Source organism: Bos mutus, chromosome 14 (genome assembly GCF_027580195.1).
Source record: "Bos mutus isolate GX-2022 chromosome 14, NWIPB_WYAK_1.1, whole genome shotgun sequence".
NCBI classification, from domain to species: Eukaryota; Metazoa; Chordata; class Mammalia; order Artiodactyla; family Bovidae; genus Bos; species Bos mutus.
In genome coordinates, this window is record NC_091630.1 from 7,910,691 (window position 1) to 7,937,115 (window position 26,425).

The 26,425-nt window shown below is 40.5% G+C and overlaps 1 pseudogene; it reads right to left on the reverse strand.

The window, feature by feature from the left end:
• Positions 1–15,337: 15,337 nt before the first annotated feature.
• LOC102269314 (spindlin-1 pseudogene) lies at positions 15,338–16,115 on the reverse strand (annotated as a pseudogene).
• Between the last annotated feature and the right edge of the window lie 10,310 nt (positions 16,116–26,425).

Here is a 26,425-nt window from a genome sequence, read left to right on the forward strand (position 1 = left end):
CATGCCCTACTCCAACAGTATTAATTTCAGTAGGAACTAACATAGTCAAGTATGATCAAACTGTAGAAATTCAGGAATCAGGGCCATAACCTGTCATCTCATTTTTGTGCCACCAACATTTCACTCACGCTGCTACTCATCCCTGGAATCGTCTTTATAATTCTATGACCTCAAGCTCAGATTCCACCCAGCCTTTTCTGTTTCCTTCTTATTGAAGAAATAGTTCATTCATCTGTCCTCCAAAATCATCCTATATTTTAGTGGAAATACAATTGTGCATGCAATATGCCAAAGCCAAGTAGCCACTCATTCTTTGAGAAAGAAAATTCAGGTAGACACTAGAGAGTCACTTGACCAAGCTGAGAAATGTGGACTGTTGGTGAATAAAACCAAAATATCACAAGGGTTCAGAAATGTTTCAGAGTCTGGAAGTTTAATCTGCAGGTATGACAATGCGGTAATGGATCCAACTCAAGAGTTAGCCAGGTTGAAGCCATATTTCTAGAGATTTTCTTCTTACTGGATAGAGAATAAATGTTATACAGAAACTATAGTGCTAGGAGAACTGAAATCATTGAAAAATGAGGTTCAGAAAAGGGCTCCCAGGCAAATAGAATAGTAGTAATTATAATGACAATAACAACTGTGTAATAGTTTGAGGAACTGTAAAAGCTGAGCGCTGAAGAATTGATGCTTTCGAACTGTGGTGTTGGAGAAGACTCTTGAGAGTCCCTTGGACTGCAAGGAGATCCAACCAGTCCATTCTGAAGGAGATCAGCCCTGGGATTTCTTTGGAGGGAATGATGCTAAAGCTGAAACTCCAGTACTTTGGCCACCTCATGCGAAGAGTTGACTCATTGGAAAAGACCCTGATGCTGGGAGGGATTGGGGGCAGGAGGAGAAGGGGACGACAGAGGATGAGATGGCTGGATGGCATCACTGACTCAATGGACGTGGGTCTGAGTGAACTCCAGGAGTTGTGACGGACAGGGAGGCCTGGCGTGCTGCGATTCATGGGGTCGCAAAGAGTCGGACACGACCGAGCGACTGAACTGACTGACTGACTGACTAACCATGCCTGACACTAAACGAGATGTTTTATGTTCATTAGGTCATGTAATATTGAAAACCATCTTATGAAATAGGGTACCATTATTATCCAAATTTATATAGGGGAAAATTAACCCTTCCAGAGCTTGAATATCTATCCCAAAGTTAAATAGATGCTGTTGATGGCCTAGAGAAAGGACTACAACCCAAATGTTCTTATAAGCCAGGGGACTAACAAGATGAATCAACACAGGAGGAGTCAAAGCAACTTGGATATGTGGTTTATCTCTAATTCATCAGTTTGTAGGTGAAGCCAGAGTAAATAAAGCTTTTCAAAACAATATGGAAATACATCAGTCATGTGATTTGTCCCAAAATCTTGGGTATCAGTCTTAACTCTAAACCTTGTCAGTAAGAAACGCTCGAAGCTTGTGATAGCCAGATGAGATTGGCTTAGAAATTGCTACCAAATAGGATCCACATGTTTGTCCAATAGGAGAGGTAGGAAAATAAAGGTCAGAGGAAAAGACAAGAGTTTATAGATGAGATGAATGAGGGAAACGAAGTTCATGGGACGGTTTCCAGATTTCTGGTTTAGATGATTAGATGGATAGTATCGGCTTTAAAAAAGGAAAGGAATATTGAATGGTTTTCCTGTATGATGCCAAATGATACAATAACTAAACATTGAATTTTTCTGCTAGAAAGTAATTGGCAAGCTTTACTTACACTCTTTTTGTAGTGTGATAGGCAAGAATGCAGAAATTAGGGGATTGAATACAAAATGTGAGTGGAAATAATGAACAAAAAACTGTTAGAAAGGAGTATCAAGAGTCATTCTATTTACCCCATGCCACAGAAAAAGGCAACGTTTGCTCATGGTGGACACTATTTAAAGTTTATTTGAGGAGAAGGGGATGACAGAGGATGAGATGGCTGGATGGCATCACCGACACGATGGACATGAGTTTGAGCAAGTTCCGGGAGTTGGTAATGGACAGGGAGGCCTGGCGTGCTGCGGTCCATGGGGTCACAAAGAGTCGGACATGACTGAGCGACTGAACTGAATTGAACTGAACTGAGGTGCTGAAGTGTTTTTAAAAAATAAAAACTTTGACAGCTTGGAGCACTCCCATGGCTCTAGCTGTCTCTTTGCCTTCTACTGGAGAAAATAATCTAAAGTTTCAGTGGAGGCTGGCTGAAGATCTTCCACTCAGAAGAATTTTAAAAGATGGTGGAGGTCACTGAGGTCTTGGATGGAGAGCAAAGGCAGTGCTGTTCAGGTTTCCTGAGCCTCCCATGGCCAGTTTCTTCGCCGTCCACTCCCGGTTTATCCCTGTGATGGGCAGAGGAGGGGTACGTGCTGAGAGACAATTCAGCAGAGCCTGGACTGGAATCTTGCCAGTGCTGTTCCCTGGGCAACCTTGAGCAAGTTCCCTTTACTTTGCCAAGCTTCAGTCCCCTCGTGTATAAAGTAGGAGAGTCAAATGACAAAAACCACTGGGCTCCTGGCCGCCGTCACCAAACTCTCACCAAGGACTAGACGCTGCATTCACGATGGTCTCCCAACAGATTTGCAAAGCAGGAGTCTTCGTATTTTACAAATGGAGGGTGTGAAAGACTTAGCTGTAGTGTCAGACAAGAGACATGATCAGTAAATATTGATTCCCTGCTTCCTGTAATAGTTGCCAAATTAAAAAGTCCACAGTCGTGGATAAAAATACATACACACATACATAAAGAGCACAGAAGCTAACTTTTCTTCAGCTTTAGTGTCTCAGTGCACACATTGACTCCTCCAGGAAGCCTCTGAGAAGACCCACCCCTGCAAGACGAATTGGAAGCCCTTCAGTGAACTCCTAGCACACCTAGTGACTTACAGCACAAAGCACACTTTGTTTCATTGATGTATCTCATTTTTCATTTCCTTTTTTGTCTGCTTCATGAAGATCATAATATTAAGTGTTTCATAGAGTTGCTAAGAGAACAGTGCTTGACCCTTAGTAAACACCATATAAATATCAGATCTTGTGATGATCATCATTGTTATATCATGATCACGAATGAATCTGCATTAGGGAAGAGGTTTTATTCACATTATCTAGAATACGTATGAGCTTTTAATAAATATTTATTGACATAGGCATATAAACAAATTTGCTAATTATCAACTGATAAATACCATACACATGACTTTTGAAGTTGATTTTTTCAATTTTATTTATTTATTTATTTATGGCAGTGCTGATTCTTCATCGCTCCGTATGGGCTTTCCCTAGTTACAGGGATTGGGACTACCCTCGCGTGGTGCAGGGGCTTCTCACTTTGGTGATTCTCTCGCGGAGCACAGGCTCCTGGCATGGCCCTCAGTCGTGGCTCACCAGCTCAGTAGTTGCAGTTTGCAGCCTCAGTAGTTGTGGCGCACAGACTTAATTGCTCCAAGGCACGTGGAATCTTCTCGGACCAGTGGTCCCCTGCATTGACAGGTAGAGTCTTATCCACTGCACCACCAGGGAAATCCTTGAAGTTGGCTTTTTTTTAGATTATTTTCTATTTTTCCAAAAGAAAGATGAAACTATCTACAAGACTAAAAAGGGGCTATATTCCTTACCACAAGTAAAAATCCCTAACTTCCCCAAATATCTCCATAGAAATAAGGCTAAAGTAAAAGTAGCTATTAAAACATTTAAATTTACGCAACTAGAACTTACCTTAATCTATGAAAGTCCCAGTCACAGAGTACAAATTCCATGACACTTTAAATCAAAGTGTGGGTGGTTTTGTGAATATTTTGGTACATAAACCTTCTGGAGAACAACTTGGCCATATTTATCAGCAACCATAAAAAAAAAGCAGTAATTTTTTTCTAAGAACATCCTAGAATAATAATTAAGAACATAAGCAAATGTTGGCTTTAAAGATATTTAACTACATGGTTTATAATATTTAGACAATAAACAATAGGAGATGAAATAAATCATTTGACATCTGTATAATAAAACACTAAGCAGTTATTGAAATTAATATTTTATACCAGGCTTACTATAAAGAAAGACGTTTATACTATCAAAGGTTATAAAACAATATGTAGAGCATAATACCATTTTTATTTTATTGAGAGCACAGAGAAAACCAGAATAGGGGATGAGAGAATATTATGTAATATTACCCAAAGTTGGTAATCTCTCCTGAGTACTCACTGCCCTTATTTGATCCTATTCATCATCTGGTCCTGTCTTTTTTACTTTTCATATGTCATCTAAACTTACCATTCTCTGTATCATATTGTCATAGTGTTATTTCAGGAACAGCATCATTGTTTATGTTTCCGTAGGAAAGCGCCATAACTGACATCCCTTTCCTACTGTTGCCCTTCTCAAGTCCAAACTCCTCCGGGAAGATAGAGAACGGTCTTTCTTAAATGCCGGTCTAAATAAGCATAGCGTGTCTTCAGGGTAAAGTCTGTACTCCTTGATATCATGTGAGAGATAGTCACTCAGTCATGTCTGACTCTAGGCTCCTCTGTCCATGAAATTCTCCAGGCAAGAATACTGGAGTGGGCTGCCATTTCCTTCTCCAGGAATATCACATATGAACCCATTAAACCTATGACCCCTACCTACTTACCTCTGCATCTCATTTCACTTGGTTGCTAGATCCTTGCACCATTTGAACTCAAATCCAATTTAATTATTGCAGGTTCCCTAAACCTGCCACGTTCAGTTCTCTGCATCTTTACATGTGCTGCTTTTTTCACCAAAAGCAAGCTTATCTCCTCATTTAGTTGTTATTCATCTTTTACAAAGATAAAATCATTGCTGTTGAAAAGCAAACTGAGAATAAACTCTTCTGTTAATGCAGGCATTTGTTTCAGTGATAAAATGTATCTCCACATTCAAAATGGATAAAGGAGAGTGGAGGTTAAAATTCCAAGGTGTCTGTGGACTTTTCCATAAAACTAATCAAGAACCAGAATAACTTGAGTGAGTAGCCCTTTATTTAACTCAGGACAAGCTTTGGGTAGGCAAAGGAAGATCTTTTCAAGGGATATTGAGAATCAATTGTTTTATATGGTATCAAAAGTCAATTTTTATTTCAAGTATCAATGTATGGACACCAAAGGAAAAAAACAGTGTGTTGGTGTGATGAATTGGGAGGTTGGCATTGATATATATACACTGCTGCTGCTGCTAAGTTGCTTCAAGTTGTGTCTGACTCTGTGCGACCCCAGAGACAGCAGCCCACCAGGCTTCCCCATCCCTGGGATTCTCCAGGCAAGAACACTGAGTGGGTTGCCATTTCCTTCTCCAATGCATGAAAGTGAAAAGTGAAAGTGAAGTCGCTCAGTCATGTCCGACTCTCAGCGACCCCATGGACTGCAGCCCACCAGGCTCCTCCGTCCATGGGATTTTCCAGGCAAAAGTACTGGACTGGGATGCCATTGCCTTCTCCGATATATACACTACTAGGTATAAAATATATAACTAACAAGAGCCTACGTATAGCACAGGAAACTCTATTCAATGCTCTGGTAATGAAGAGAGAATTATGCACACATAGAGTTGATTCAGTTTGCTGTACAGCAGAAAGTAACACAACATTGTGAAATGACTAAACTCCAATAAAAAATAAAATTAATAAAGTCATAGAGCTGGCCAGGAGTTGAAGAAGCAAAAGAGTCTTGAGAGAAACAAATGGAGATGAGCCCTGTTGCAGGAGGCCAGGGCCTCTGGAGGAGCCTAGCCAGTGAGAACTCATCATAGCAAAGTGTCCGTAGTAGGGATTTTTGTCATTCCAACAACATCCCCTTTGACAAACAAGTGTGAGTACACCCATCTGCCAGCTTCTCTGAGCACTGGATGCCAACAGCTCACAGCTGCACCTTTCTCATGAAAAATGCCTGTTAACAGGAGCTCTTAGTTCAGAAATGCCTGAGAGGTAGCCTGCAGTCAATGACTGGCTAATGCAAAGGCATAAAGAGCTGTCCTTGGGCTCTAGCAAGGAGAATAGTGTGGTGCTATTTTCATTCCAGAGCTCCTTTCAGGATCCATGGTTTCCCTAGCTTTTCCCCTCTTCCTATCCTGCTTTCTTCATTCCCTTACAGATTTTACTGAAACCACAAGAATCCCTATCCCAGGCTCTATGCCTGAGGAACACAGCCCAGGATAGGGACCTCGGGTTATCTCGACCAAGATTGTGTCATACTAAATTTTAAAATATATATATTTTTTCATAGATAAAAACTCTCCCAATACCCTCATCTTCTAAAGCTTGTGCTGCCCATATGTATCCATCAAAACACACGCTGGAAAAACATCTTCTTTAAGTTTGCAGAGGAAATCGGAGATCAATGGCTGAGATCCACGTGAGGTTGGCACAAAGCAGACAGAAGAAAACAGCTACAATGAGATAATTCACTAGAAGCTCAGAACCAATCAAAACAATGAGAATATAGATGTCTGGGAATTCAGAGAAACAACTGGGAGGAGATAAGTCTTCCCACGAAAAATGGGAATTGTAGCAGATACAAACTGACGCTCCACCCTGTAACCTCTGGGCGTTCTTCAGCTTCCCTCCAGCTGGATCCCAGCACGCTGATAACATAGCCCTGAGGGTTTTCTCCAGGACTACAGCTGAAATACTAATTTAGTCAGTGTATCCTTCATTGCTTTTCTCCCATTCCGGTCTCATTTCCCCCCACTCTCTTCTTCTTCCTGGAATTATCTCCCAAATAAATTACCTATACCCAAAAAGTTTGGTGTCAGAATCAGCTTTTGGAGAAACTGAAACTTAGGAAGAAATCCCTGGCTAATTTTATTTAAAAGTGTGTTTCCCTGAAAAATTATTTCAAGTATCACCTTTCTGGAGATCATTTCTCTGGCCTGCTTCCTCCTCAACTTGTAATTCTTTATCACATTCCCATGAATAACTCTCATACATTGGAATAACCTCTGTGTATGTGTGTTTCTTTAAGAACTGAGCTCCTTAAAGTTAGAAAAAGTGTTTTATATCCCTTTGTAGCCCCAGCAGCAAGAACAGTGCCATTAATTTTCATAAATGTATCAGTTAGAATTATTTCTGCTGTTGAAAACATCAGTTCAGTTCAGTTGCTCAGTCGTATCCAACTCTTTACGACCCCATGGACTGCAGAACGCCAGGCCTCCCTGTCCATCACCAACTCCCAGGGCTTACTCAAACTCATGTCCATCGAGTCAGTGATGCCATCCAACCATCTCATCTTGTTGTCCCCATCTCCTCCCACCTTCAATCTTTCTCAGTATCAGGGTCTTTTCAAATGAGTCAGTTCTTTGCATCAGGTGGCCAAAGTATTGGAGTTTCAGCTTCAGCATCAGTCCTTCCAATGAACATTCAGGACTGATTTCCTTTAGAATGGACTGGTTGGATCTCTTTGGAGTCTAAGGGACTCAAGAGCCTTCTCCAACACCACAGTTCAAAAGCATCAATTCTTCGGTGCTCAGCTTTCTTTATAGTCCAACTCTCACATCCATACATGACTACTGGGAAAACCATAGCTTTGACTAGATGGACCTTTGTTGGTAAAGTAATGTCACTGATAACAACATAAGCCCCCAAAAAAAAAAAAAAAAAAAATGAGAGGTGGATTTATTCTATCAAATACTTAAGGAGTCCAGAGATGGATATCCAGGTTTGTCTTTCATTCAAGGCTACAAATGACTCAAGCAATGATACAAAAATCAATCTCTTTAGCTCTGTTTCTCTGGATATGCTACCTTAAAGTTGATTCCATTTTCTGTATGTTTGCAAAATGACTACAACAACAATAGTCACTAATCCTCTGAGGTTTATATTCAGTGCAAAAAAGAGTCTATCCAAGCAGATTCAGAAAACATAATTGCATTTAACTGTGCGTTACATGACCATCCCTGACCAATCACTGCCACCATAGGAACAGTGAAAGTGAAAGTGACGTCGCTTAGTCGTGTCCGACTCTTTGCAACCCCATGGACTGTAGCCTGAAGGTTTCTCCGTCCATGGGATTTTTCCAGGCAAGAGTACTGGAGTGGGTTGCCATTTATTCATTGGCTGAAGTCTGAGCCATTTGATTTGTTTCTGAAGCTGGAGAAAGAGTCCCAACTTGAAGCAAAGAGCTGAAACAGGAAGGAGGTGATCTCCTGGGGGCAAAAAAAAGTCAGTGTTATTAGTATGAGAAAGAAAAATGTATGCTAGAAAACAAGTAATTGATGTTTCACTACAATGAATAAATAATGATGAATGGCAATGTCAGGCGAGTGTATTCCGCTCGGTTGTGTCTCGTCACAACAAAGACTTGGAGTGACGGACATTAAAATCCTCAGCGTGTCACAGCTCTCGTGTCTTGGACAGACCGTGTTATAGCTCTCAGGTCTCAAACGGACCATGTTATAGCTCTTAGACAAATCAGTGTTACAGCTCCGTGTTACAGCTCTATTTTATTTAGATAATAGCAGGAAAATCCATCCTCGAGGCGTGAGGGCATGTCGACCCAAAGACGCAAAGAGATGAGCACACCAGCACACGGGGAGTGGGGGTGGGGGGAGAGAGACCCCCCAGCCCTTTGGCTCCTCTTTTTATATATTTTTTCTCCCCCTGGGCCTGCCCTATGTAAATTGGGCTAGCCAGGAGTGTTGTTTGCTCTACCTAAGGTCCTCACTCCGGTCCTTGGACCTTCCCTTGTTCTATTTTTGCAGGCTTTTCCATTCCTTGTCTTTTAGCCGCCGCCATTCTGGACTCTTGTTTCCTAGTCTAACAACTTAACAGCAATATACTTAAATACCACAGAATCTCACTGTGATTTTTGCAAGTAAATACTATACTTACATTTATATTTGTATCTTTTTACATCAAAATATGCTTTTAAAAAAGAGACTTAAAGTATCATTTTTGTCAGAAAAGTTTTCCTGTTTTGATTGATTAGGGCTTTTTTCCTCACTCAGACTCAATATTTTTGTCTGCTTCAGTGGATAAGAATATTTGTTTTAATAAAAACTTGCTTAATACTTGGGAACATAACAGAGTATTTAAATTTAGTTTTAGGACAAGACTGTATGCAACCTCCAGGGAATGGATTTGCCCCATTAACTAGAGTTCTCATTGACTTCAAATATTGAGAGAGTTGATATTCTGAGAATGAAAAATGTTACGAGGTCCTGAAACAACTGGGCACGGTTTAATATTTATATAACAAACACAAGAGACACATGATAAATTATCTGAAGAAATCCAAATTATTCTGTGGTGCCTATTTCACCAATTAGAGCATTAAAAAAAATAGCATTGTGTTTAAAGTGGAAAATACAATTTCACTTTATAATATTCAGTTTTCAAAGTTAAGTGAAAAATTCTTATTGAATTAAAGAGTGTTTCAGTTCAGTTTAGTTCAACCGCTCAGTCCTGTCTGACTCTTTGCAACCGCATGAATCACAGCACGCCAGGCCTCCCTGTCCATCACCAACTCCCAGAGTTCACTCAGACTCACGTCCATCAAGTCATTGATGCCATCCAGCTAAACTACACCCTAATTTCATGAAGAAAATGACAATTTAAAAAGCACTGATATATGGCAAAAACCATCACAATATTATAATTATTCTCCAATTAAAATAAATATTTTTTTAAAAAAACATTGATGATAATGTACATTGGATTTTTTAAAGAAAGACTTACAAAAAATTTTGAAAATTAATGAAGTACCTTTAAATATAAAAATACCTCATGTATTTTAAGATATATATTATATTTTTCATATTTTTTCATATCAGAAAGGTATCCTAAAATAACCAGAAATGAGGGTAATGAAAGAGTACTTAGACTTTTTTCGTAAATTTTACTCACCTCTCCTTTCTCTTCACCCTGCAAGTGCTGCAAGCCCTCCTACAAACTCCTAGAGTGCAAAGCTGAGTCTGGCACTTTTTGATTCCATAAGCTTTTTTTTTGCACTAAAAATCAACAAGGGTAGGGGTTTATCATCTCCCGCATAAATCAGTGGTGTGATTTGGCACTGTGACTAGGGAGTAGTCCAGCTCTCTTGAAAAATTAAGAAAAAGGAAGTGTTTTTTTTTTTCCCCCACTATCTCTCAACCTGGAAAGGGAAGACACAAGTTCAAACTAAATGGAAACACTTAGTCTCTTAAACCAACAGTAGCGAAGTATCTGTGGCTTCATTGAAGAAGAAAAAGAGAGTATTCTGGTTTAAGCCATGGCCAATTCAAGAGATCATATGATGATATTTTCCATTCCTTATCATGGATATTGCCAAATTTTAAACCCATATTTCTTGACCATTGAGCAGAGTAGGGTACCTGAACTGAAGGAGGAATCTTCAAGAGAAAGTATCATTCTCTCCTTGGTTTTTTATTCCTTAAGCATCAAGCCCAGGTGGACTCAAATAAAATTTAGGCAACCCCTCACTTGAGAAGTCAAATACACGTGGCACTGTAGAAGAAGCATTTAGATATAGAGTAGGGGAGACGTCTCAGTGAGAAGAAGGCAGAGTTACTGAAACATAAATAAAAATTTCACTAGTAGATTACTGAATATAATTGTAAAAAAAGATACTCCCATTTTAAATATTTTAGTCATGGACCAGAGAATCCTAGCTTTGAAAGTTGTTGTTGTTCAGTGACTCTTTGGTGACCCCACGAACTATAGCCCACCAAGCTCCTCTGTCCGTGGGATTCCCCAGGCAAGAATACTTGAGTGGGTTGCCATTTCCTTCTCTAGGGTGTTTGGATGGGTGTGTGTGCTAGGTTGCTTCAGTCGTGTCTAACTCTTGGTGACCCTATGGACTGTAGCCCACCGGGCTCCTCTGTCCATGGGATTCTCTAGGGAAGAACACTGGCGTGTGTTGCCATCCCCTTCTCCAGAGGATCTTCCCAACTCAGGGATCAAACCCAGGTCTCCTGCACTGCAAGCAGATTCTTTATCATCTGAGCTACCAGGGAATCCCAAAAACAAACATAGAAAACAAGAAACCGAAATATATTTAAATGCAAATTTAGTTAGTTACACTGAACATTCTATTTAGAATAGAGAATGCAAAAAAAGGATGGTCTGCTTTTAAAGTCTTCCTCTGAAGCTTTACATGGCAGCCCAACATCACACACACATACACGACATGATAATACTACAGCAGATCAATGAGAAAGGCCAATGCACTTTATACAGATTCATGTCTTGTGTTGCCAGAGTCCCATGATAATTTTGGAAATTAATGTTGTGTTCCTAGAACAAGGAACCAACATTCCAACGCCAGGAAATTGTGAACAATGCATGCAGATCTGAAACACGAGCCTAAACGAAGCTTGAAATACTCATCAGGGAGCAGACTTAGTCATGGGTCAGGAAGTGTGGTTTAAGCCTCAGAAAGAAAAAGAATGGGGAAAAATAGGAAAAACAACAACAACAAAAAAACCCTTCCCCTTCCTTCAACCCTAAAGGGAATAAATGGAACAATGATTAAAATGATGATAATAAATCACATGTCATGCTCACCTGGAGAGTGGCAGATGATGTGGTATTAAAAGTTACTCAAGGTACCTGCAGAATAACCACAATGCAAGTCATTAAGTAACACGAGAAATGTCTCAACTGGCCCAACCCTCAGGAAAGACTGTCTTTCAGCCTACAGTCACTGTGCCTCGCTCACGCAGTGCACGCTGAACAGCTCACTCTCCGGGCCATTTGTGTCCACTTGGGCTTGGGGAGCTGGGCTCAGCCTTGAGCTGTACATGCAGAAACTTACATGAGCCCCCAGCAGAACAGATGACGGATCTGCAGTGTGCCACTTGTATTTGGGACACACGTGACAGCTGCATTTACACGCTGCACGAGGCTCCCGCCCACCAGCACGAGGCCCAGCCTCCCTGAAGGCCAAAATGGACATCAGGCAAACCGCACAGAGCCAGCCTTGAAACTACATCCTCTCCAACGTCAGGAAGACCCACGAGAGGGGTCGCCGGAGCCGGTGCTTGACGGCCAGCATACACATCTAAGCTGTCTGCCCAAATAATGGTAAGATTTTCAATCTCTACAGGACTGGTTTCACAAACCATTTTTCTCCTAGCTTCAAACTGTCAGGGATCCTCCAAAACAAACTGATAGGCTGATGTTTTGCTGCTAAATGAACCACTTTTGCAGCTCTATTTTAGTTCCAACACACTTGCAGGGAGGGTTACACTGGCTAATGGGTGCTGCCAGTGACACCCACAAGCCAGGGCGGGTGACTGACCCCGATGTGGCAGGACTCACCGAATGGAATGAATCCACATGAAGAGCACACCATGATCAAGAACATACAGCACCAAGAAAGCTGTCGGGAATTTCAGCTGTTAATTGTCTAGACAATTCTCTGAGGCAGAAAGCTGATGGGGCAAAGCCTTCTGACCATAACCATACACCAGTAATAACAGCAATAAAAATAAAGATATCCCACAGAACTTGTTAAAAGGCACAGTGCCATTCTTAAATTCACATTTCTAAGATAAAAGTACTATGTTCTTCCAGGAACTTACCAAATACTCATAAACCATGGATATACTATTGCCTTTTAAATCCATGTACTGAAATCCAGGCTACTAATTATATTGTCACCCTGCTTATTTAATTTATATGCAGAGTATATCATGAGAAACGCTGGACTGGAAGAAGCACAAGCTGGAATCCAGATTGCGGGGAGAAATACCAATAACCACAGATATGCAGATGACACCATTCTTATGACAAAAAGTGAAGAGGAACAAAAAAGCCTCTTGTTGAAAGTGAAAGAGGAGAGTGAAAAAGTTGGCTTAAAGCTCAACATTCAGAAAACGAAGATCATGGCATCCGGTCCCATCACTTCATGGGAACTAGATGGGGAAACAGTGGAAACAGTGTCAGACTTTATTTTTCTGGGCTCCAAAATCACTGCAGATGGTGACTGCAGCCATGAAATTAAAAGACACTTACTCCTTGGAAGGAAAGTTATGACCAACCTAGATAGCATATTGAAAAGCAGAGACATTACTTTGCCAACAAAGGTCTGTCTAGTCAAGGCTATGGTTTTTCCTGTGGTCATGTATGGATGTGAGAGTTGGACTATAAAGAAAGCTGAGCACCGAAGAATTGATGCTTTTGAACTGTGGCGTTGGAGAAGACTCTTGAGAGTCCTTTGGACTACAAGGAGATCCAACCAGTCCCTTCTAAAAGAGATCAGCCCTGGGTGTTCTTTGGAAGGAATGATGCTGAAGCTGAAACTCCAGTACTTTGGCCACCTCATGCGAAGAGTTGACTCATTGGAAAAGACTCTGATACTGGGAGGGATTGGGGGCAGGAGGAGAAGGGGACGACAGAGGATGAGATGGCTGGATGGCATCACTGACTCGATGGACATGAGTTTGAGTAAACTCCGGGAGTTGGTGATGGACAGAGAGGCCTGGCGTGCCGTGATTCATGGGGTTGCAAAGAGTCAGACACGACTGAGTGACTGAAATGAACTGAATTTGTACAAATAATGGACCATATGCACCATCCAAAATACGTCTGCATTACCCAGTGTGGACCGAGAACCTGGGTTTTGCTTTAGAAAAGTATTTATAATAAAAAATGGACAAAGCTTAGAATGAAAGGCAGACTTTTACCCAGATTTCCAATTGTTTTGTAAATTCTAATGTGGGTCATTAACTCTTGACAAGTGATTCACGCTTGAATTTAGCTTTAAGCCTCTAGATTTAAATGAGGCTCTGGACTTCTGAATTTTAAAACAAGCTGAATGTCCCCATGTGCTTCCTGTGCCCAAATTTAATTTTAAATAAACAGCAGTAACACATTACATATAAATAACTTGGATCAAACACTTCTGTTAAACTGGAGAAAATTATTTAACTCCCACCCCAACCACAAAGTAAGGACTGCCAATGAAGTGTGTGTGCGTGTATGTGTGTGTGTGTACATAAATATAACATATATGTATATGTACACACTAATATAGATAGGTAGGTAGATATGCATACATACATATATATTCCTCTAATAAAAGGCAGTAATGAAAGGGTTTATGGCTAGGCCGATCTCCCCGGAGAAGCCAGAGGTCCCCAAGCCGGGGAGGAGACAAATGGCAAACAGCAGACATTTTTTTTTTTCTACATTCCTTTGCTCCTGCTTTAGCCACTGTGGGAGGCTCCTTTAATTCTGTGTTGCTATGACAACAGTCCGTTCTGCCTGAAAGTAACTTTTTTCCAACCTTGAGCTGCTAATTGCCCAACCAAGCAATACATCTTACTCAGGGAAATGTTATTTCTTAAGGTATGTTAATGAGACTATGTATCTTGTTTGGAGGTCTGTTTTCCTTCAAGACTTACACATCTGTCCCAGAGACCTCTAGTCTAGACCTCTAGTCAAGGGGAGAGGACTCCCCTTGTGCAGATATGTATGTTGTAGGGTGCAACTCTCTCAGCCTTGAGGTGTTTCTTTCACCTATGATCAATGAGTAATAGGACGCCTTGCTAAATACTGGCAAGCGGGTACTCTGCTGCCCCCTTCTGATGTCTGTGTCAGAAGCTTTCTCTATCTCTTCTATACTTTAATAAAACTTTGATACACAAAAGCTCCAAGTGATCAAGCCAGGTTGCTGGCCCCAGATGGAAATCCTCTCCTCTGGAGGCCAAGAATTCCCGACCCCCGGGCATCGATTGTAGCTCATAGCCACAACCTTTCAGTAACAAAAATACAAAATTATGCTTGCATTATGGCAGCAGAATAAGAGTGTTAAGAAGGAAGGGGAATGTGGGTAAAATCTATTACAGTGTTAAATGACTATGATACTAGCTTAACTTTTACCAGTGTGTTAGTTGCTCAGTTGTGTCTAACTTTTTGCAATGCATGGACTCTGACCCACCAGGCTCCTCTGTCCATGGAATTCTCCAGCAAGAATACTGGAGTCAATAGCCATTCCTTTCTGCAGGGGATCTTGCCAACACAGGGATCGAACCCATGTCTCCTGCACTGCAGGCAGATTCTTACTGTCTGAGCCACCAGGGAAGCCTCAGCTTTTACCAGACTTGCCTGTAACTCCCTTCCAAACAGACAGATTTCTTTTAAGAGGAAGGGGTTCCTTACACAAAATGCATTGTGGTCACATAAATCTGTACTATTCAGAACAAAACCAGTTCTGCTGGCAGATATCTGTGTTCTTAGGGACATTTAAGTTTTCATTAAACTGGAAAGCAATCAAGTCTTTATGTCTACAAATTATACGTTTAATAGTTCCACAAATTTGGCAAAGTTCATGATATCAGGCTGTTTTCACCAGATCACAGGCAAAAATATGGAAGTCATCATCAGACAATGAACTAGACAGATGGTATGGCTCCTACTTGATGAATGACCATGGCGGTCCTTTCAGAGCCATCTTCTTTGGCCTATTCCATTTGTTTGCCCGTCGGGCTGTCTGCAACTTCTCCCAGTTCCCTTTCTGCTGGAGGTGAATCATTAGAATCAGACATAATGTGAAGGTTGGCTTCTTTATAATCATCTAAGAGCTGGTACATGTACAAGACAGGATCCTTTTCTAGATGATGGAAAGCCATGTGTTCATTACAGGGGTGTGTGCTAAGACCATTCCCCTCCACTCATCTTTAGAACCATCCTCAGTCTCAAACATCTGCTCCCTTGCTTTGCCAATTGTGTCGGCTAGGTATGCATCACCGATTTGAAATGTTACAAATGTCCTCCCTATCAGGCAGGACTTCAAGTGTAGAAACTCATCTTTATTAAGTTCTAGTACCTAAACACAGTCAAATCCATTGCATTTTATAAGATACAAAGAAAGACTTACAGGCACCTGGTCCAGAATGGCTCCTTTCCACTGGGTGACGAGGCCATTCCCTCTGTCCGCCTGTGCTGAATCCCGCAGCCTACACTGTTCCACTGGGGCTGGGAAACGGTGGGCTCACACCATGCAGTTGTTTTTCGTGGAATGTCCGTTTCTTCACGATACTTGCTGATAAACCCGCATGGCCTGCATCAGCTCTGGACTGTTGACCAGGGGTCTTCCCAAATGGGGTCTTCATTCAGCTGCATTTAAGTGAGCAGCAGAGCTGCTGGATTAGGGTGAAAATTCAATGTGCTGCAGTTTGAAACTTTCCACAGAATTTCAATATTCTTAATCCATCATCCCAAGCACTCGATTTCTGTTGTTGTGTTTTTGCAAGTTAAGCAAAAATATGGGATTACGATAAACAAAATTTCCACACAGCACGCTGTATGCACCTGTGCTCCAAGTCCTCCTCTCCCCATAATGCCTCCAAACTATGTGGGTATTTAACTCATTTGAGTTCATTTTTGTGTGTGGTGTAAGAAAATGTTCTAATTATTTACCTGTATCTGTCCTGTTTTCTTGCACCACTTATTGAAGAGATTTTTTTCCCCCATTTTATATTCTTGCCTCTTTTGTAATAAACAGATTGACCATAACTACATGGGTTTATGGAGAAGGAAATGGCAACCCACTCCAGTGTTCTTGCCTGGAGAATCCCAGGGATGGGGGAGCCTGGTGGGCTGCCGTCTATGGGGTCACACAGAGTCGGACACGACTGAAGCGACTTCGCAGCAGCAGCACATGGGTTTATTTCTGTTCACTTGATCCATGCTTCTATTTTTGTGCCAGTACCATATTGTTTTAATTAATGTAGCTGTATAATACAGTTTGAAGTCAGGGAGTATAATATCTCCAGCTTTGTTCTTTTTTCTCAAGATTGCTTTTACTATTCAGAGAGTTTTGTGGTTCTCTATAAACTGTAGGATTCCAGCTAGGTGAAAAATTTGATGGATATTTTGATAGGGATTTCATTAAATCTGTACATTATTTTGTGTAGTATGAACTAGATCAACAATATCAAGTTCAACAATATTGGTTCTTCCAATTTGTGAACATGAGATATCTACATTTCTTTGTATCATCTTTGATTTCCTTCATCACTCTTTGATATTTAGAGTTTAAGAGTGTAAGGTTTTGAACTCCCTGAATGAATATATTCTTAAGTATTTCCTTGTTTTTAATGCAATTTAAATGGGATGGTTTTCTTAATTTCCATTTCTGATAATTCATTATCAGTGTATAGAAAAGCAACAGATTTCTATATTAATCTTGTATCATGCAAATGTACTGAATTCATTTCTTAGTTTAATAGTTTTTTTCATGGTGATTTATGGTTTCCTATATAGAATATCAAGTCATCTGGGAAGAGTGAGAGTTTTACTTCTTCCCCTCCTACTTGGATATCATTTATTTCTGTTTTCATGTCTGATTGTTGTGGCTAGGATTTCTGATACTATATTAAGTAGAAACAGAGAGAGTAGGCATCATTGCACTGTTTCTGATTTTAGAGAAAGTTTTTGAATTTTCACCTTTGAGCATGCATTTAGCTGTGGCTTTGTCATGAATATTTGGTTGCTGATGGTTGAGATATAGTCCCTCTAAACCAATTTTGATGGAGTTTTTAACATGAATAAATGATCAGGTGCTTTTCTTGTATCTCAGTCGTGTCCGACTCTGTGCGACCCCATAGACGGCAGCCCACCAGGCCCCGCCGTACCTGGGATTTTCTAGGCAAGAACACTGGAGTGGGTTGCCATTTCCTCCTCCAATGCATGAAAGTAAAAAGTGAAAATGAAGTCGCTCAGTCGTGTCCAACTCTCAGCGACCCCATGGACTGCAGCCTACCAGGCTCCTCCATCCATGGGATTTCCTAGGCAAGAGTACTGGAGTGGGGTGCCATTGCCTTCTCCTTTAAAAAATGTAGTGTATCGCAATGATTGATTTCTCGATATTGCAACATCCTTGCATTCCTGAAATAAAACCAACCTGACCATGGTGCATGATTCTTTTTAAATATTGTTTTTAAATATTGTTGAATTATGTTTGCTAATATTTTGTTGAGGATTTTTGACTCTATCTGTCAGACATTTGTTACTGTTGTTCAGTTGCTAAGTCATGTCCAATTCTTTGTGATCCCATGGACTGCAGCACACCAGGCTTCCGTTTTACATTATCTCCCAGGATTTGCTTAAACTCATGTCCATTGAGTCGGTGATGCCATCAAAAGGTTGCATCGTCTGTGGCTCCTTTCTTCTCCTGCCCTCGATCTTTCCCAGCATCAGGGTCTTTTCAAATGAGTCTGTTTTTCGCATCAGGTGGCCAAAGTATTGGAGCTTCAGCTTCAGCATCAGCCCTTCCAATGAATATTCAAGGTTGATTTCCTTTAGGATTGATTGGTTTGATCTCCTTGTTGTCCAAGGGACTCTCAAAAGTCTTCACCAGCACCAGAGTTCAAAAGAATCAATTGATCGGTGCTCAGCCTTCTTTATGGTCCAACTCTCATATTCATACATGACCACTGGAAAACCATAGCTTTGACTAGGCAGACCTTCACTTGTAAAGCAATGTCTCTGCTTTTTAATATGCTGTCTAGGTTGGTCAAAGCTTTTCTTTCAAGGAGCAAGCATCCTTTAATTTCATGGTTGCAGTCACCATCTGCAGTGATTTTGGAGTCCAAAAAAATAAACCTCTCGCTGTTTCCACTGTTTCCCCATCTATTTGCCATGAAATTATGGGACTGGTTCCCATGATCTTGGTTTTTTTAAATGTTGAGTTTTAAGCCAGCTTTTTCACTCTCCTTTTTCACCTTCAAGAGGCTCCTTAGTTCCTTTTCATTTTCTGCCATTAGAGTGGTGTCATCTGAATATCTAAGATTATAGATATTTCTCCTGGCAATCTTGATTCTAGGCTGAGCTTCAACAAGCCCAGCATTTCTCATGATGTACTCTGCATAAAAGTTAAATAAGCAGGATGACAATATACAGCCTTGTCATACTCTTGCCCAATTTTGAACCACTCCAATGTTCTATGTCCGGTTCTAACTGTTGCTTCTTAACCTGCATACAGATTTCTCAGGAGGCAGGTAAGGAGGTCTGGCATTCCCATCACTTTCAGAATTTTCTGCAATTTGTTTTGATCCACACAGTCAAAGGCTTTAGCTTAGTCATTGAAGCAGAATTAGATGTTTTCCTGGAATTCCTTTGCTTTTTCTATGATCCAACAGATGTTGGCAATTTGATCTCTAGTTCCTCTCCCTTTTCTAAATCCATCTAGTGTGTCTGAAAGTTCTCTGTTCACGTCCTGATGAAGCCTATCTTGAAGTCTAGCTTTGCATTGGAGTGAAAAATGAAGCAGGACACAGGCTCACAGAGTTTTGCCAAGAGAACACACTGGTCATAACAAACATGCTCTTTCAACAACACAAGAGTTGACTCTACACATGGACATCACCAGATGGTCAGTAGCAAAATTAGATTGATTATATTCTTTGAAGCCAAAGGTGGAGAAGCTCTATACAGTCAGCAAAAACAAGACCGGGAGCTGACTGGTCCTTATTGCAACTCCTTATGGACTTATTGCAAAATTCAGACTTATATTGAAGAAAGTAGAGAAAACCACCAGACAATTCAGATATGACCTAAATCAAATCCTTTATGATTATACGGTGGAAGAGACAAATATGTTTAAGGGATAAGAGGTGATAGAGTGTCTGAAGAACTATGGACGGAGGTTCATAACACTGTACATGAGGAGGTGACCAAAACCATCCTCAAGATAAAGGCATGCAAGAAGGCAAAATGGCTGTCTGAGGAGGCCTTACAAATAGCTGAGAAAAGCAGAGAAGCTAAAGGCAAAGGAGGAAAGGAAAGATATAAGCATCTGAATTCAGAGTTCCAAAGAATAGCAAGGAGAGGAAAGAAAGCCTTCCTCTATGATCAATGCAAAGACATAGAGGAAAACAGTATAATGGGAAAGACTAGAGATCTCTTCAAGAAAATTAGAGATACCAAGGGAACATTTCATGCAAAGATGGGCACAATAAAAGACAGAAATGGTATGGACCAAACAGAAGCAGAAGATATTAAGAAGAGGTGGCAAGACTACACAGAAGAACTGCACAAAAAAATGATTCATGACCCAGATAACCAAGATGGTGTGATCACTCACCTATAGCCAGACATCCAGGAGTGTGAAGTCAAGTGGGCCTTCGAAAGCATTATGAGATATACTGGCCTGTAATTTTAATAACTTTTGTAATGTCTTTTGTTTTTGCCTCACTGTAACGGTAGCCATGTAAAATGAATTTGAGGGTGCTCCTTCTTCTTCAGAATATTTTGAAAAGGATAAGTATTAGCTCTTCATTATATGTTTGGCTGAATTGTCCCATTAAGCTATACTGTCTTGGACTTTTATTTGCTGCAAAAAATTTTTTTTATTATTATTACAGATTCAATTTCACTGCTAGTGATGTCTTTCCAATTATCTCTTTCTTCTTGATTCAGCCTTAGAAAGTTTAATGCTTATAGAAATTTATCCATTTCTTCTAGCTTGTCTAATATGTTGGCATATAACTGTTTGCAGTGTTATCTTGTGATTATTTATCTCTGTTTTATCAGTTATAATTTCTCCTATTTCATTATTTATTTTGGTCATTTTCTTAATAAGGCTGATTTAACTGTTAACAATTTATCTTTAATTAAAAAAAAAAAACAGCTCTTGAAGATTTTCATATTTTCTATTTTTGTCTGATCTCTGATTGGTTTCCTCCCTGATTTTCATTAGTCCCTTCTTTCTGCTGATGTTGAGTTTTGTTTATTCCTCTTTTTCTAATTCCTTTAGAAGGTAGGTTAACTTTCTGTTTTCATTTTTTGCTGTTCCTTGAGGTAGGCCACCGCAAACTTACAGTTTATAACTGCTTTTGCTGCCATTCACCTTGGAGGAGGAAATGGCAACTCGTTCCAGTATTCTTGCCTGGAGAATTCCATGGACAGCGGAGCCGGCAGGCCACAGTCCTTGGGGTCGCAAAGAATCAGCCTCATCTGAGCAACTGAGCGCACAGATTCCTGAAAGTTGTAAATTTTTTTCAATTTTTCTCAAGGTATATTTTGACTTAATCTGATTTCTTTATTAATCCACTGATTTTGAGTAGCATGTTATATTGTCTCCATTTGCTTATCTTTTACCATATTTCATCCTATGATTGATTTCTAGTTTCATGATGATATATAGATGACACCATTTCCCTGGCAGAAAGTGAAGATGAAACAAAGAGCCTCTAGATGAAGCTGAAAGAGTAGAGTAAAATGTTGGCTTAAAACTCAACATTTGGAAAACAAAGATCATGGCATCCAGTCCTATCACTTCATGGCAAATAGATGGGGAAAAAGTGGAACACTACCAGATTTCAAAGAGGTCTCCAAAATCAATGTGTATCCTGACTGCAGACACGAAATTAAAAGACAGTCGCTCTGGAAGAAAAGCTATGACAAACCTAGACAGCATATAAAAAATCAGAGACATTACTTCTGACAAAGGTCTGTATAGTCAAAGCTATGGTTTTTCCAGTAGTCAGGTACAGATGTGAGAGTTGGACCATAAAGAAGGCTGAGTGCAGAACAACTGATGATTTCAAATTGTGGTGCTGAAAAGATACAATCCTAAAGGAGATCAGTCCTGGGTGTTCATTGGAAGGACGGAAGTTGAAGCTGAAACTCCAATACTTTGGCCACCCCATGCAAAGAGCTGACGCATTTGAAAAGACCTTGATGATGGGAAAGATTGAAGGTTGGAGAAGGGGACGACAGAGGATGAGATGGTTGGATGGCATCACTGACTAGATGGACATGGGTTTGGGTAAACTCCAGGAGTTGGTGATGGACAGGGAGGCCTGGAGTGCTGGGTTTCATGGGGTCGCAAAGAGTTAGACACAACTGAGTGACTGAACTGAGCTGAACTGAAGATACTTGAGAATCTCTTGGACTGTAAGGAGATCAAACCTGTCAATCCAAAAGGCAACCGACTCTGAATATTCATTGGAAGGACTGGTGCTGGAGCAGAAGCTCCAATACTTTGGCCACCTGATGTGAAGAGCTGACTCACTGGAAAAGACCCTGATGCTGGGAAAGACTGAGGGCAGGAGGAGAAGGGGGTGACAGAGGCTGAGATGGCTGGATGACATCACTGACTCAATGGACAAGAGTTTGAGCAAACTCGGAGACATAGTGAAGAACAGGTAAACCTGGTGTGCTGCAGTTCATGGAGTCAAAAAAAGTCAGACAAAGCTTAGTGACTGAACAAAAATATTGTTGTCAAAAAAAAAAAAAGCTTGGTATAATTTTTGTCTTCTTATTCATTGAGATTTGTTTTGGAACATAGCTTGTGATTTAGCCTGAAGAATATTTCATGTACCCTTAAAAAGAATATGTATTCTCTTATTTTTGGATGAATTTCCCATAGATATCTATTAAGTACATCTGGTGTAATGTTTCACCCCTATTTTCTTATTGATTTTCTCTCTGGATAATCCGTCCATTGATATAAGTGGGATTATAAAGCTTCTTATTTTTATTACATTATTGTCAATTTCTCTCTCTATGCCTGACAAAATTTGTTTTATATATTTAGGTGCTCCTATATAAGATCCTGAGAAAAGAAGAAAAGTGAAAGGCAAAGGAGAAAGAAAAAGATAGACCCATTTGAATGCAGAGTTCCAAAGAAAAGCAAGAAGATATAAGGAAACCTCCTTAAGTGAACAGTGCAAAGAAATAGAGGAAAACAATAGAATAGGAAAGGCTAGAGATCTCCTCAAGAATATTAAAGATACCAAGGAAATATTTCATGCAGAGATAAAATCAATAAAGGATAAAAACAGCAAGGATATAACAGAAGCAGAAGAGATTAAGGAGCAGCGTCAAGAATATATAGAAGAACTATACAAAAAAGGTCTTAACGACCCAAGTAACCATGAAGGCATGGTCATTCATCTAGAACTAGACATCCTGGAGTATGAAGTCAAGAGGGCCTTAGTGAGCATTACTACAAACAATGTTAGTGAAGGTGATGGAATTTCAGCTGAACTGTTTCAAATCCTAAAAGATGTTGTTAAAGTACTGTACTCAATATGCCAGCAAATTTGGAAAACTCAGTAATGGCCCATGACTGAAAAAAGGTCACTTTTCACTCCAATCTCAAAGAAAGGTAATACCAAAGAATGTCCAAACTACCACAATCGCACTCATTTCTCATGCTGGCAAAGTAATGCTCAGAATCCTTCAAACTAGATTTCAGCAGTAGATGAATTAAGAACTTCCAGATGTACAAGCTGGATTTAGAAAGGCCTGAGGAAACAGTCTCCAAATTGCCAATAATTGTTGGATCATCGAAAAGAAAGACAATTCCTGGAAAACATCTACTTCTGCTTCATGGACTACACTAAAGCCTTTGACTGTGTGGATCACAGCAAACTGTGGAAAAATCTTAAAGAGATGGAAATACCAAACCACCTTACCTGCCTTCTGAGAAACTTGTATACAGGTCAAGAAGCAACCGTTATAACCAGACATGGAACAATAGACTGGCTCAAAACTGGGAAAGGCATACATCAAGGCTATATACTGTCACCCTGCTTATTTAACTTGTATGCAGAGTACATCATGAAAACGATGGGCTAGATGAAGCACAAGCTGGAATCAAGATTGCCAGGAGAAATATCAACAACCTCGGATATGCAGATGACACCACCCTTATGGCAGAAAGCAAAGAGGAACTAAAAAGCCTCTTGATGAAAGTGAAAGAGGAGAGTGAAAAAGTTGGCTTAAAGCTCAACATTCAGAAAACGAAGATCATGGCATCTGGTCCCATCACTTCATGGGAAATAGATGGGGAAATAGTGGAAACAGTGTCAGACTTTATTTTTGGGGGCTCCAAAATCACTGCAGATGGTGATTGCAGCCATGAAATTAAAAGATGCTTACTCCTTGGAAGGAAAGTTACGACCAACCTAGATAGCATATTCAAAAGCAGAGACATTACTTTGCCAACAAAGGTCCATCTAGTCAAGGCTATGGTTTTTCCTGTGGTCATGTATGGATGTGAGAGTCAGACTGTGAAGAAAGCTGAGCACCAAAGAAATGATGCTTTTGAAATGTGGTGTTGGAGAAGACTCTTGAGAGTCCCTTGGACTGCAAGGAGATCCAACCAGTCCATTCTAAAGGAGATCAGTCCTGGGTGTTCTTTGGAAGAAGAAATGATCCTAAAGCTGAAACTCCAGTACTTTGGCCACCTCATGCGAATAATTGACTCATGGGGAAAGACTCTGATGCTGGAAGGGATTGGGGGCAGGAGGAGAAGGGGATGACAGGATGAGATGGCTGGATGGCATCACTGACTCAATGGACGTGAGTTTGAGTGAACTCCAGGAGTTGGTGATAGACAGGGAGGCCTGGCGTGCTGCAATTCATGGGGTCTCAAAGAGTCGGACACAACTGAGCGACTGAACTGAACTGAACTGAAGGATAAACAGTCTAGTAACACTAGGAAACTGGGCTGGGTAATTACGGACAGTACTAATGCAACATTTCCTTAAAGGTAAGAACTGATGCAGAATAGACTAAGTCAGATGACGAGGGACATATTGGACCGTATCTAATGGAAGTTCTTGGCTTAACGCTTACTTATTACTTTTCTAATACTGCTAGCTATGTTGTTTGTATTTCACCTGTTTTACAAAATTGGTTTTTCTTACATTGCCAAATGTGTGATTAATCCTCTGATAAAATGATGATATATAGTTCCATGTAAGCTCAATGATGATAATAATGTAACTCTAGATATAGGAAGGAGAAGGCAACGGCAACCCACTCCTGTACTCTTGCCTGGAAAATCCCATGGATGGAGGAGCCTGGTGGGCTGCCGTCCATGGGGTCACACAGAGTCGGACATGACTGAAGTGACTTAGTAGCAGTAGCAGCAGCAGATATAGGAAGAAGCAGCAAGAGGGAATATTCTTCTTGACCATAAGAGACTAGTAAGACAGGTGGTCCAGAGACTTTCTGGCAACTGTTAATGGGGCCTAGTCCAATGATAGCATACTGACTAATGTATGGAAAATTTCACCTGGCTTGGGAATGAGCATTCCTGCACCATGGGACAAAATGGTCATGAAATACCCCCCAAGTAATAGTCAAATTAACTACCATGAACGGGGCTCTAGTGATGGAAGTGGGCACTTTCCATCTGCCTCTATAAAGATTAAATCATGAGCTGTGGAGCTGCTTACCTTCAATACCCCCCTGAAGGGAGTTCAGGGTGGAGGTCAGGAAAGAGTCACTACTCTGTGTTCTGGGAAAAACTAGCAGGACAGGCCTTCAGATAGTTACATATTTTCAGGAGAAGATATTGTGAGCCCAAATTTTGCATCTTCTCATACCTAGAGATACACTGAGATCATTAACAGTGATGTCTGATTTGGCTATTAATTAGAATATTACAATTAAAAGTCAAAATGGAGTAGCTGTGGTTCAGACATTCAAGGAAATAACAGGTGATATTATGGGTATGATTTCAGACAAGTCCTTGTATGGCTAGGAACTTGAGTTTTCTGAGCTGTGTCAGATTTATACTGAGAGCTTACACCTTGTCTTGGGATCCCGGATGAGCCCCCAAGATGACAGATGAAAGCGTATGGTGTTCCACCGGATTTGTGGTCTCTGAAGGAGAAGATTTAACTCCAGGACCAAAGACAGTCTCAGTCATTTAGAGCTTTGTATAGTAGAAATTCTATTAAAGTGCCAGTGACAGAAAAAAGCTTCTGACATAGACATCAGAAGTGGGTAGAAGGATTGCCCACCTTGCTTGTTTTAAGCAGGGCATCATATACTTTTCTGCTAGCTGTTGAGAATAGAAAAAAAAATACCTCAAGGCTGTGAAAATTTTGCCCAAACCCTTTCCCATAACATACATCCTGGAATGACATCAGCACGAGATTAGCGAAAAGGTACAGGTTAACCCAGAGCTTAAAGCTGTGGAAGTTTTACCCAGACCTTCTCCCATAACATACATTCTGAGGTCAAAAAAGGCATGTCCTGGAGCAAGAGATACTGCTGCCTATGGGGCCTACATGTCTGAGGCAAAAGAATGTGAAAAAGAGAGAAGGGTCACCTCCTCCTTAAAGGGGCCTTAGGCTTGGACTCTTTATCAACCTGCCTAAGTTAACTCTCAATATGACACCAGCCATTCTCAAAACAGTGTCTGCTGGCAGCTGGTAACTGCAGCCTTACTTTTTAAAAGTTTCTTTTTGTAACTATGTCATTTTTAGATGATGGAATTTTTTAGATCATACATTAACAAAATGAAGCAAGTATGATGAACAATAGCACCCGTTATCTATGTGTTAATATCACATTAAAAGTTAAAACCTAGCTAGATAAAACTAGACAGTTGGCTACCTGGCTACAGGCCTTCCCAGTGTGCCCAGTCTGGACTGAGCTTTAGGCTTATTCTCCT